This window comes from Schistocerca serialis, chromosome 4 (genome assembly GCF_023864345.2).
Source record: "Schistocerca serialis cubense isolate TAMUIC-IGC-003099 chromosome 4, iqSchSeri2.2, whole genome shotgun sequence".
In the NCBI taxonomy this organism is placed as follows: Eukaryota; Metazoa; Arthropoda; class Insecta; order Orthoptera; family Acrididae; genus Schistocerca; species Schistocerca serialis.
The window spans coordinates 63,089,587-63,103,849 of record NC_064641.1 but is presented as its reverse complement, the minus strand read 5'-3'; the positions used below and the strand labels follow the sequence as shown (position 1 = coordinate 63,103,849).

The 14,263-nt window shown below is 41.0% G+C and overlaps 1 long non-coding RNA gene across 1 annotated transcript in view; it reads left to right on the top strand.

The window, feature by feature from the left end:
* Positions 1–281: 281 nt before the first annotated feature.
* LOC126474046 (uncharacterized) overlaps positions 282–14,263 on the top strand; it is a 36,722-nt gene continuing 22,740 nt past the window's right edge. Inside the window, exon 1 of the long non-coding RNA XR_007586562.1 lies at positions 282–583. This is a non-coding gene — a long non-coding RNA (uncharacterized LOC126474046). The remainder of the gene's footprint in view (positions 584–14,263) is intronic.

Genomic DNA, 14,263 nt, shown 5'->3' with positions numbered 1-14,263 from the left:
AATTTTCGCCGTTTAATGTTCGTTGATAACTTGGTCTGTACTTTTGATTCTGAAGCCGTAAGCTGTATTACAGAAACTATATTTAATACGTAATCCATGCACCAGCGTATTTAATTTTGGCTGTATATAAGTGATTGTAATTATAATGAAAATATTGTAAGTTGCTGGTAATAGCGAAGGGATCGTTATTGAAATGTATCGATAGCAACTACGAAATGGCAGTAGCTGTGCCGTTGTTTATCTTTGGGTGTGGAGAGTCTCTGTCGCGTTGCGAACAGAGAGGAGGCAGAGGAGCTTGAGTGATGAAAGAGTGCGGAAGCGTTAGTCGGGCGCTACCGCCGACGCGGTGTGCAGCTATGCTCGCGCCAATGTAGACGCGCCCGATTTGTTATCCCGCGAGTTATCCCGAAGACGGTAGGATTGGACGGGCGGAGGAAGCCACAATTCCAGCTATTGGCTGTCCCATAATTATCCGTGGCTCTGGAAACGACTCGGGGTTCTCAAGCAGCAGCAACAACAGCAGCTCAGCATTGTCGCCGGCTACATTCTTCGTCGTCCGCACAGCTACAACATCGTAAGACTGGTAACTGACAAACATAGTAACGTAGAGGCTATGCCCAGCAACATTTCTTTCACAAAGTTTGAATAACTTGTATAATAACTTGCAACATTTAAAACTTGAAGGACATCTGTGTTGTCGTTGTCCTCAGACATTGTTACCAAGAAGGGTCCCTTTCCTTTCCACGCAATCACCGAGTGTCGTAATAATGTGAAAATTGATCAAATATTTACTGACAGTTGTTGTATTTGGTAAGTCTAAATTTTCTGCCTCAGTAACTGTTCATTCTCGTATTGCATAACAGAGCCTAGTTAAAGTAAAGTAAAATTTCACTGGCAAAACTAATAATTAAACATACGGCACAAATTAAGAGTGCGCAATTTCATTTATTCTGTATTTAACTTTGCGAGTGTCTTCTGCTGGCTTGGTATGTATTTTATTGTTATTATTGTAAAAGTAAAGTCAATTGCTCATCTGTTTAAAGTAAATCCAGATCAATAATCAAAATTAAGTTGCTTGCCTTTTTCTAAATTTTGCATTACTTTACACTGAGGTTACTGAAAGCTATTCTTTTTTACGTAACAAATTTCAAGTTAAACCAGTCATTTATTTAACCAATAATTTCATTAACTTTACTTTCAATATTTAGTATTTCAGAATAGGTAACTGCAAACTCAGTGCTTTCTGATTCATTTATTTTCTCGTGAATTGTTGTGGTGTGGAAATGCGTGACAACCTTCTGTTGCCACGGCAGTGATTATTTCCTTGAATTTCTTTACCATCATCTTTCTCAAGATTCAGGAGATTCGTTACCCTGGCGGGCTGGCGACCGTTTAATTATCTCTTTTTTAGCTAATCAGTGTTTTCTATGTGTTTTTGTAGTAAATATTACTTGGACCCTTCCCCCCCCCCCCCCCCCCCCCCCCTCCTGAGCGGTTCGTGAGCGATGGTACTATATTCCACCTATATTCCACCCATTTCAAAATTATAGTCTATATTTAGTTTAAATTTAAAATAGATTCTTCCTTCAGGAGAATTTGTTGTACACCTTCCTCCAAGTAACCGGTGTTATTTTCCTTCAGTAACGATAGCCTTATTCAGTGTAAAATTTCATGAGGCATATGCAATTACAGTCAGTTATAAAGCAAACCAGTAGGCCGCTTACAAAGGGAAAGGTTACAACACGAGTGGGCCTTCGCCTCCAAAAGCCCATATCGATGACGTTTCGTTGAATGGTTCACAGGCTGACATTTGTTGATGGCCCAGCATTGAAATCTTCAGCAATTTGCGGAACAGTTGCGCTTCTGTCACATTGAACAATTTCTCTTCAGTCGTCGTTGGTCCCGTTCTTGCAGGATCTTTTTCCGGCCGCAGCGATGTCGCAGATTTGATGTTTTACCGGATTCCTGATCCGGCCGTTGTGGCCGAGCGGTTCTAGGCGCTTCACTCCGGAACCGCGCTGCTGCTACGGTCTGAGGTTCGAATCCTGCCTCGGGCATGGGTGTGTGTGATGTCCTTAGGTTAGTTAGATTTAAGTAGTTCTGAGTCTAGGGGTCTGATGACCTTAGATGTTAAGTCCCATAGTGCTTAGAGCCATTTGAACGGGATTCCTGATATTCACGGTACATTCGTGAAATGGTCGTACGCGAAAATTCCCATTTCATCGCAACCTCGGAGATGCTGTGCCCCACTGCTCGTGCGCCGACTGTAGCGCCACGTTCAGACTCACTCAAATCTCGATACCTGCTACTGTCGTAGCGTTAACCGATCCAACGACTGTGCCAAACACTTGTCTTACATAGGCGTTCCCAACCGGAGCGCCGTATTCTGCCTGTTTACACATCTCTGTATTTGAATACTCATGCCTATACCAGTTTCTTTGGCGCATCAGTGTAGTTTACAGCAACTGCTGCTATCGAAGTTGCTTTCCGTAATTAAGCTTGATGTTGCGGCGATTGCGAGCTACATTCTGTAAACAGAATATATCCCTACCTATATTTTCTGCCATGCCTGCAGTTAATAATAGTAGACACAAACTATCAATGTACACCTAAGCAACTGTGTGAAATTTTCATTGGAATACATGTCTTAGCACTAACTTGGATTAGTCCGTATTCAAGAAGTAAGCTGCAAGAAAGCACACTAGAGTCGTACCACATCATATGTATGGGGAAAAACACTATTGGGCGTTCCTCAGCGATCGATCATAGGCTCAGTAACGTTTTGCTCCATATTAATAATCTACCATTTTATGTAAATTAGAAATCAGAATAAGTCACCTTTGCAGTAGTAGAGGTATTATTGCCAAGCGTAGCAAAGAAGCATCAATACAGAGGATAAATCCCACACAGCACATCATCTTCTGTATCGCAAGAAAAAAAATAATCTTCCTGTTAACGTTGCCTTCTTCATCATCACCGCGCGACTGCTACGGTCGCAGGTTCGAATCCTGCCTCGGGCATGGATGTGTGTGATGTCCTTAGGTTAGTTAGGTTTAAGTAGTTCTAAGTTCTAGGGGACTGATGACCTAAGATGTTAAGTCCCATAGTGCTCAGAGCCATTTGAACCATTTTTTTGCTCTCAGAAATCAATAAGTTAATATATTTTGTGTTCACTGATGTCCTTCGGGATAAGGCAGCTGTTAAACAATAGTCTCATCGCATATTACGTTTTATTCACTGTTGAAACAGGACAATAAAAAAAGCTAAATGAAACATATGCCCTCTTGAAGAAGATTAACAGCATTAATCGAGAATTCAAACCGCGCACGTGGGTGTTAGAAGATGTAAATAGTAATAGCATTAGTGACAAAAAATTAGCAATAGTTAGATGTAAACAAGACTGTGAAACAGTTTATTGCGAAGGAAATCCCATCGAGGAAGAGAACATTTGTATGGAATCAGACATGAAACTTGATATCCCACTCAACGAAATCGAAAATGCCATGAAGCATATGAAAAACAACAGGTCTAGCTGGTTTCCAGAGAAATGGTGACTGTGATGGGAGAAGAAGGTATGGGTGCTGTACATTTAATATGTATGAATAATACGGTGTGTAAAACTGGTGAATGATGTAAAGACTGGACCATAGTTAGTGGCTGCTCCAATTACAGAGTTGAGCGTCCCACCAACCAAACATCAACATCATCGTCATAATCATCATCCATTTACAGAACTACAGCAAACTCCTCCTACACATAATGAATCAACGCTTAAAGACATTCCTGCAGTCCCGGATTTCTGCAAAACAAGCATGTTTTGTGGCACGTAAAAATACTCGAGAGGCAGTCTTGAGTTTGAGGCACATAACTGAAAACTGTCATGATTTCTGTGCTTTCATTTGTTTGCCTAGATTATTAAAAAGCCTTTGATTGTGTTATGTGGGACAAGTTGTAGCATTGCTAAATAAGTTTGGATTCCGAAAGACCTAGTATCATTACTAAAAGGCCTTTACGATTGTCAAACTGGAACCACAAAGGTGAATAGTGAATACTCAGCGTTTTTTCGATGTGAAAAATGGAAGTCAGACAAGGTTTTATACTGTCACCAAAGCTCTATATCATCTATGCCTAGTCTGTCGTCAGAGGAGCACTGGATGGTTAGGATGGTAGAATTTCAATTGGCGGCATATAATCAACAATCTACGCTTAACAATTCCACTACAGGAAGTGAGGAGGAATTAGGGCTCTGGTCTTCAAAGTGAAAACTATTACTTTAAGTTCAGTTCTAGGAATAAACATGAAAATAATCAAACTAATAGCTATTAATCTCCAATGTTTAGATGAAATTCAACTTACAGTATGCTTAAAGGATCTGGAGGTAGTGAATGATTGTGTATATCTAGGATCTCTGATGAAAGACACAGGAAAATGTGACAAAGAAATAAAACGAAGAATCGTACTACTTGGCCGATTGTTGGTGTACGGCTGCGAGACCTGGAACGTGGAAGCTAGTGACAAGAGCTGAAGTGATGCCTTCGAGATGTTGTGTTGACGAAAGATGTTACTGGTACCATGGACGTAAAGAAGAACCAATGCTTCCATTATAGAAGAACTTAGCATCACTAGAAGTTTATCTTCCCGTGTCAGCCAAATATACTTCCAGCTCCTTGGGTAAATTTTGAGAAGAGAAGGAGATAATTTAGATAAAACAATCCCTCGAAGGCAAATCGAAGGCACAAGGAAGGCCAGCAAGCAGTCGGTTGGATGAAGCGAAGACGATTACCGATATCTCTCTTCACATTATACCACGAAGGACTGAAGAACGTTGGGAATGGAGACGTCTATTCAAAGATTCATTAGCTAGGAGATAAATGAAGGAATGAGGTCACGACACTCAGTAATGAGTAGGGCCCAGATTTTATTTACCTGAAAAACAGTGAAATATGCAAGCATTTATGACCTAAAACTTACATAAATATGACCTTAAAAAATAAAATATGACTTAATAGAAGTGTATATATTCTTTAAGAATTTTTTCTAATTCTTGGAAATTTGAAGGGTCTAGTTTGTTAGGTTTGGTTTTTATTGGGGTATTTATGTTGATTTGTAAGAGTTCTTTGGGTTCCACGCAATTCAGAAGTTTGTTAAATGCTTTTGCCATGACTTCTGCATTTTCCTTGTTACTGTGTGTCATTCTTCCATCTTCATCTTTCAGTATTAGTGTAGGGGCCTTATATTGTTGTAGTTGTTTCCCAAAGATTTTATATTAGTTCCTGGAGTTCGTTTTATGATAATTACTTTCTATAGAGTTTATAATATCTTTATGGAATCCTCTCTTGATTCTTCTAATATTTTGTGTGAATTTTTTTTCTTTCATTTTTTAGGTTGATGCCATTTTCTTCAGTTTTATGTGTTTGAAACTTTAACCATGCTTGGTGTCTATCTTCATGGAATTTGTCATATTCTGATGTCCACCATGCATGTATCCTTTGTGGGTTCAAGGGAGCTAGATTCTCTGCTTCTTTTTTTAAAGATTAGGCACTAGTTGTTCTAGATCATCTGTTAATTTAATGGTTTGTGTTATTTTTTGGTATTTATTATTTTTAATTAGCTGATGTGGGTCAAACCTCCTTTTTATTTTATTAGTTTTCTGGTCCTCTTCTTTAACGGAGTGAATTTGATTTTAATTGTAACTACATAATGGTCTGATCCTGTGTCTACTCCTCTCAGTACTTTGACATTGTGGATCTCCTTATGAAAATTTTTGTCCATACAGACATGATCTAGCTGCCACTCCCCCTTCCTCCAGTCTGGATGTTTCCATGTTTTAAGTTTACTTGGCTTCCTCTTAAAGTATGTTGATTTAGATATAAGGTTGTATTCTCTGCAGAGTTCTGCAAGTCTTTGACTGTTTTTGTTCGTAAATTTATGTGGACTCCATTTTCCAATTATATCTTTATATTTCCTTTCTTTTCCCAATAGAGCATTCAAATCTCCCAATAAGATTTTTACATTCTTTTTATTTGCTCTGTTCACAGTTTGTTCTAGAAGGTCCCAAAATTTATATACCTCTTCCTTTGTGTTTGTTAGACAATTTTTTTCATTTGTTGGGGCATGAGCGTTTATTATTGTATAGGTTTTATTCATTGTTTTAAAGCTTAGAGTCGCAATTCTTGGTGATACTGCTTGGAAATCCGTTACTGAATCTATTATTTTTATGTTTCTAAAAACGCTGTTCCAAACTGGGGCCATTGTTTCATTGCCCTCGGTCCTGGTTTCCCATTATAAATTATGTATTCTTGTGATTCGAATGGGTCCTCTGTGGTGTTTCTCATTTCTTGGATCCCTGTTATTAAATTTTTTTGTTTATTTAGTTCATCTGTGAGCTCATGTTTAATCTTCTTTTTGTGTTTTAGTTTGATGGTTGCAAACGCTCCGATTCGTTGCTGTTTTCTAGTTGACTACCCACGGAATCCGATGTAGCCTTTTCCTGCCTTTTGAGCAGGACGGTGGAATTTTTTTCCTAAAAGACCTTTCCATTTTTGACTTTCGAAGGTTGTCAACCTTAGGTGGAGCAAGCTCCGATTTACAGCTACGGTTGTTAACCGCAGAGGGTGTGTTTGGTCCGCGAGAGCTATTTTATTTCACTCAAGTCCGCCGGTAAACCAGTGAGGACTTCCCTATCCGCCACTTGCGATGCGCCACGTAGGAGTATCACCTCTCCTTCTACTATGACAGCATGACTATAAGGCATGTGGAGAAGATCAGGTTTTTGTTGAAATGTGGAAATACGCTAGTGACAGTCAAGACCTCCATACACATGGTTCTAACAAAAATTTGGGTAACAGAACGATTCCCCAAACATTGGACCACAGCTATCATCCACCCACTACACAAAAAGGGAGATAAGAGCAACCCAGACAACTACAGAGGAATCTCTCTCCTAGATTGCACATACAAAATTCTATCCAAGATCCTATATGAAGGAACCAAGGAGCAATTAGAACAGGAGTTATGGGAATATCAGGAAGGTTTCAGACCATGGAGAATCTGTGCAGAGCAGATAAATAGTTTAAAATTGACTATCGGATACTACAAGAAACGGAACAAACCTCTGTCAATACCATTTGTAGATTTTAAGAAGGCATATGACTGTCTCCACACACCTTCCGTATTAAAGATTTTAAGAAATCTAGGACTCCATCCAAAACTAATTAAAGTAATAAAACTCACTCTAACCAACACCAAATCAAAAGTGAAGTTTAGAAGAGAAATTTCAGAACCATTCCTCATAAAAAAGGGCTTAAGACAAGGTGACTACCTATCACCATTGCTGTTCAACTGTGCACTGGAATACATAATGAGAGAATGGTACAAGGACAATCCAAAGATGATAAGAATTGGAAGTGCAAAACATGATATTAGCTTAAACTGTTTGGGATTTGCTGAAGATCTTGCTCTCCTAGCCAACACCGTTCAAGAAGCCAGGCAACAAGTGAAATCACTACAAGAAATAGCAGAGAAAGTAGGCCTTAGAATATCATTTGAAAAAAGGAGATTATGCTAACTGATCCACAACTTGCAAACAAAATTACAATAGGAGAACAGGAAATCAAAATTGTTGATAAATTTAAATATTTAGGCGAAATAATAACATAGAATCTAAATGAGAACCCATCATGGCAGAATAGAATAAAAAAACTGAACTACGCAAATTACATTACCAAAACTACATACAACAAAAAAAGCCTATCTATAGATGCAAAATTAAAACACTATAAAACAGTTACACAACCAGAAATAACGTATGCAGCTGAAACTATCTTCAAAACAACTAATACAGCAGAAATTGACAGAATACTAAAAACAGAAAGAAGAATAATTAGGACATGTATAAATAAACAGTATAAAATAAATGGACATTGGAGAACAGCCATCAAATGAAACAGTATATAAGAAAATAGAACCAGTCATGAGCACGATCAGGAAGAAACGCATCTCATTCTTTGGACATCTGATGAGAACTCCAGAAAACAGAATTAGTAAAAAAATAATCCAAAAATTGTGGAATAGCAAGAGCGACATTAAATGGATGACAGAAATTAAGGAAGGTATAAAAGAACTCCAAATTACAGTAGGTGACCTATAAAACAAGACAGAGAAAACCAGAATACTGCAAGACCCACAAACCAGACTACAAATGAAAATCAATAAAAGGAGTACAGAAAGAGTGGTCTCAGATGAAGAAAGAAAGAAAATATCTGAAAGAATGAAGAAATATTGGGCAGACAGAAGAGCAAAACACCTTTCATATAAGAATAGACTCTAATAATTATATTACCTAAATATCATACTAAGTAATTGTTGAACCAAATTGTATCCCTGTGTAACAACTTGTTTACAACTTCGTATTTTTGACTAGAGTGGTCCAATGAAGGCCATAAAATAAATAAAAAAGAAGTTTATTCAAAGCATTCTTGTTTGTTTACTTAATTTTTTATTCACCACAAAGTAATACAAAAATCACTTCTCAAAATATAGTTGTTTCTTTCTGTAGGGTTTGTGGCTAATTTGCACATATTTTTTGAATGTCTGAATGTCTTATTTTCTAAACTCAAAGTACAGTGAAAAGATCATCTATCGAAACAGTAAAGCAATGTTTTTATTTCTACATAGTACTTAAAGCGTTTCACATTATTAATACCATATGTCAATCTTTAGTATCTGGAAAGTTGCACTGGGTCACAAGGTGCATTTTCAGGTTTTCCATTTTCAGAGATCTACGGTTGTCGCTGAGGATAGTTTTGTTCCTGGAAAAGCTTCTCTCCACTTCACAAGACGTCACTGGAGCGTATTTGAGGGCAACCAGGTCACTGGAGTTCAGCTTTGTTTCAATATATTCAAATTTTGCGGCATTCCCTGAAGGACTGTCACTAATCTTGCACAGCGTAGAATATCCAGGATTCCGTTGGAGACCACTTTGCAATTTGGTTTTCACTTTGTCAGCCACATGACCACGAGCTCGACCCAACTCACTCTGCACATGTTACACTATACTCAGGGCCTCACATAGCTGAGTGCCAACAGCTTCCAGTCGTTTGATGGCTTTTAATATCACTGAAAAATTGGCGTTGATGTATGCCAAGTTTCCAGACAACATATCTGTAAAAACTTCTTTCACAATTTTGATAGCACTTGATTCATCGCTATCAAGCTCACAGAAGCTTGTCTTTATTTGGGTGTAGTTGGTGCAGTAATTCTCAGCAGCATTAAGCCAAGAACCCCATCGTGTAAGAACGGGTTCAGGTGGGAAGTGCGTTGAAGGTGCTTGTTCCTTGAATTTCTGCACCCGTAGCGGAGCCTTCACATAGATTTTCTTGCCACAGGAAATTAATTTGTCCACGTCAGGGTAATTTGATCTCACCTCTTCGGCAACTCTGTACAACGCATGTGCAAGGCAAGTGGCGTACACCATACTGGGGTACAGAATCTGAAGCCCTTTGGCTGCTTTAGCCATATATGAAGCACCATCTGTCACAAGCAGCAAAACGTTGTCTCTTTTCACACCATCCAGCCACAGTAGCTTAAGAGAGTTGTCAAACAAAATAGCAATCGTCGAATTGTTTACTCTATCCAGTACTTCACCCGTTAGTAGGAACATATCTCCAGAGCCATCAACTTTTAGAACACCAACAACAACATTTACAAAATAATATTTTCCCATCAGTACTAAAGAACTTCTCTCCAAATTCTGGAACAACTTCTCGCAACTTCACGCTGTCCAAGCAGTTTTCTTTAGGCATGTTGAACAAGGCAAAGGCTGTATTCAAACTGGTTACTGGGAACACCTGTGCGACTGCGATGATTATATTACGGCAGAAGCCGCCTTTGTTGGCTCTGCGAGCGTATTGTCGACTCTGCGCAACAATGTTGTATGTTTGGGAAACGACTGTTGTGGTGAACCGTTTTCTGCTACAGTCCTAAGCAATAAAGCTGTGTACTAATTTATCTGTTTGTCTTTCATAAGAGCACGTTAAATATTGTCTCGTGAGCAACATACTCATTTTCCTATTCGTGCGTCCCGTAAGATACGAGAAAAACGGTATATGTATTTTTGGCAAAAGTTGACGGAAATATGACCTACATTAAAAGTTAGCCGCAATATGACCTATTGCTAAAATTTGTTGAAATACGACTTTATATGCACAATCAAAATACATTTTTCGACACTAAAATGCCTACATTTGTATATAAATTTTTCTAAAATTCACCCAATAGTTCAGAAAAAAATATGACTTGTCAGTAAAATCCGGGACCTAGTAATGACACAGCCGACTAATGGTGATGATGAACTCGTCAAACCAATCTTCGGACAAAAAAATAGCGAAATAGTAATGGAAAATGTGTGCGCAGGGAACAGGTGACGCTACGAGCATTAAATAAGTAACGGGGTGCATCGTAGTCGCAGGCGGCTGATCGATTGGCGCCGCCTGTTAACAACGGGCAAGCAGTGCGACAGAGCAAAGGCCGGCGGACACGACGCGAGCGACGCGGCGGTCACTGACCAATAAGCGGTGCCATATCACCAGCTGCTGACGAAGCGCGATGCGCCGTTACGCGGTATCCGTTAACCCGCCGTTCCTAAGCGAAGCCGCGGTGGCTAGTGCCTCAAGGGACGTTCAAGGGGGACGTAGAACTGGCCAGTATCGCCCAACTTCACTACTGGCCATTAAAATTGCTACACCAAGAAGAAATGCAGATGATAAACGGGTATTCATTGCACAAATTTATGATACTAGAACTGGCATGTGATTACATTTTCACGCATTTGGGTGCATAGATGCTGAGAAATCAGTAACCCGAACAACCACCTCTGGCCGTAATAACGGCCTTGATACGCCTTGTCACTGAGTCAAACAGAGCTTGTATGGCGTGTGCAGGTACGGCTGCCCATGCAGCTTCAACACGATACCACAGTTCATCAAGAGTAGTGACTGGCGTATTGTGGGGAGCAAGGTTGCTCGGCCACCATTGACCAGACGTCTTCAGTTGGTGAGAGATCTGGAGAATGTGCTGGCCAGGCAGCAGTCAAACATTTTCTGTATGCAGAAAGACCCGTACAGGACCTGCAACATGCGGTCGTGCATTATCCTGCTTAAATGTAGGGTTTCGCAGGGATCGAATGAAGGGTAGAGCCACGGGTCGTAACACATCTGAAATGTAACGTCCACTGTTCAAAGTGCCGTCAATGAGAACAAGAGGTGACCGAAAAGTGTAACCAATGGCACCCCATACCATCACGCCGGGTGATACGCCAGTATGGCGATGACGAATACACGCTTCCAATGTGTGTTCACCGCGATGTCGCCAAACACGGATGCGACCATCATGATGTTGTAAACAGAACCTTGATTCATCCGAAAAAATGACGTTTTCCCATTCGTGCACCCAGTTTTGTCGTTGAGTACATCATCGCAGGCGCTCCTGTCTCTGATGCAGCGTCAAGGGTAACCGCAGCCATGATCTCCGAGCTGATAGTCCATGCAACCGCAAGACCGCTACGGTCGCAGGTTCGAATCCTGCCTCGGGCATGGATGTTTGTGATGTCCTTAGGTTAGTTAGGTTTAACTAGTTCTAAGTTCTAGGGGACTAATGACCTCAGCAGTTGAGTCCCATAGTGCTCAGAGCCATTTGAACCATTTGATAGTCCATGCTGCTGCGAACGTCGTCGAACTGTTCGTGCAAATGGTTGTTGTCTTGCAAACGTCCCCATCTGTTGACTCAGGGATCGAGACGTAGCTGCACGATCCGTTCCAGCCATGCGAATAAGGCGCCTGTCATCTCGACTGCTAGTGATACGAGGCCGTTGGGATCCAGCACGGCGCTCCGTATTACCCTCCTGAACCCACCGATTCCATATTCTGCAGACAGTCATTGGATCTCGACCAACTCGAGCATCAGTGTCGCGATACGATAAACCGCAATCGCGATAGTCTACAATCCGACCTTTATCAAAGTCGGAAACGGGATGGTACGCATTTCTCCTCCTTACACGAGGCATCACAACAACGTTTCACCAGGCAACGCCGGTCAACTGCTGATTGTGTATGAGAAATCGGTTGGAAACTTTCCTCATGTCAGCACGTTGTAGGTGTCGCTACCGGTACCAACCTTGTGTGAATGCTCTGAAAAGCTAATCATTTGCATATCACAGCATCTTCTTCCTGTCGGTTAATTTTCGCGTCTGTAGCACGTCATCTTCGTGGTGTAGAAATTTTAATGGCTAGTAGTGTATTTCCGAAACTTTCACGCTTCCATGAGTTTGAATAAAACAACAAGCGTTTTGTATGGTCATCTTCCACAGCTGGTACAGGTGTATACAACTGACTTTATTTTTTCTTGAAAACGACTTTCTCTTGCTGCAATACATACGAAATAGTCACATTAACGTGACCACAGCCTATGTACGAGGTCAAAGTGCAATAACCACTCACAGAAGTCAGGTGGCAGCACTAGCAGTGGAGGGCATATAAAGTGTGTCAGCAGGATGTGGAAAACAGTGCAGTCGTTGTCGTAAAGTGGAAACAGAGATTTATCTGACGTCCAAAAGGCATGATCATTGGCTTTTGGGACAAGGGTGGAAGCATTTCCGAAACGGGTAATCTGTAAACTGGTCGCGTGCTGCCGTGTTTAAAGTGCAGGGTGATTACAATTCAAGTTCCAGTTTCAGAACGCTGTAAGAAACATGCTACTCAGACCGACGTCAAATTTGAACGACATATTCTCTGTTAAGGAGGAAACGTTATCAAAACAAAAAAATGAAAAGAAATTAAAGTAAATATTCCACTAGATGTCGCTTCAACGGTTGTGGCACTGTCGATTACGTAAGCCCGACCACCATGAAATGTCGTATCCTACTGGATGGGAAAAAATTGTTTTTAATTGATCTCGGGACAAAAACCGCATAAAAAGTGACAATGAAATCGGTCGTGAGAAAGGCGCAAGGCATGTTCAGTGTACATGCCACCGTTTTCTGTCTCAAGCTGGAATCGAGAAATAGCATGTTCAACAACAAATGGAAGTGTCTCAGGGGTCACGTTCAGAATGCGGTGAGCAATCCGTGCTTTCACTTCAGCTACTTTTATAATCAGATCACTGAACACACCATCTTTCAAATAACTCCAAAGCCAGAAGTTAAAGGATTAAAATCAGGCGGTTTGGATGGCCAGACTGTAGGGGAATGACGGCTGGTAATTCTAGCATTTCCAAAACTCCTCTGAAACAGCTGCTTCACTGGCTGTGCAATGTGCGGAGAAGCGCCATCTTCCATAAAAATGATCCTTCCCACACATCCACACTGTTGAAGGATTGGAATGACGTTGGTGCATAAAAGACTATCATACACTATGTGGTCAAAAGTATCCGGACACCCCCCAAAAAATACGTTTGCATATTAGGTCCATTGTGCTACCACCTACTGCCAGGTACTCCGTATCAGCGACCTCAGTAGTCATGAGACATCGTGAGAGAGCAGAATGGGGCGCTCCGCGGAACTCACGAACTTCGAACGTGGTCAGGTGATTGGGTGTCACTTGTGTCATACGTCTGTACGCGAGATTTCCACTCTCCTAAACACCCCTAGGTCCACTGTTTTCGATGTGATATTCAAGTGGAAACGTGATGGCACACGTACAGCACAAAAGACTAAAGGTCGACCTCGTTGACAGACAGAGACCGCGGACAGTTGAAGAGTCTCGTAATGTGTAATAGGCAGACATGTATCCACACCATCACACAGGAATTCCAAACTGCCTCAAGATCCACTGCAAGTACTATGACAGTTAGGCGGGAAGTGAGAAAACTAGGATTTCATGGTCGAGCGGCTGGTCATAAGCCACACATCACGCCGGTAAATGCCAAACGACGCCTCGCTTGGTGTAAGGAGCGTCAACATTGAACGACTGAACAGTGGAAAAACGTTGTGTGGAGTGACGAATCACGGTACACAATGCTGGCAGGGTGTGCGTATGACGAATGCACGGTGAACGTCATCTGACAGAGTGTGTAGTGCCAGTAGTAAAATTCGGAGGCGGTGGTATAACGATGAAGTCGTGTTTTTCATGGAGGGGACTTGCACCCCTTGTTGTTTTGCGTGGCACTATCACAGCACAGCGCTACATTGATGTTTTAAGCACCTTCTTGCTTCCCACTGCTGAAGAGCAATTCGGGGATGGCGACTGCATCTTTCAAAACGATCGAGCTT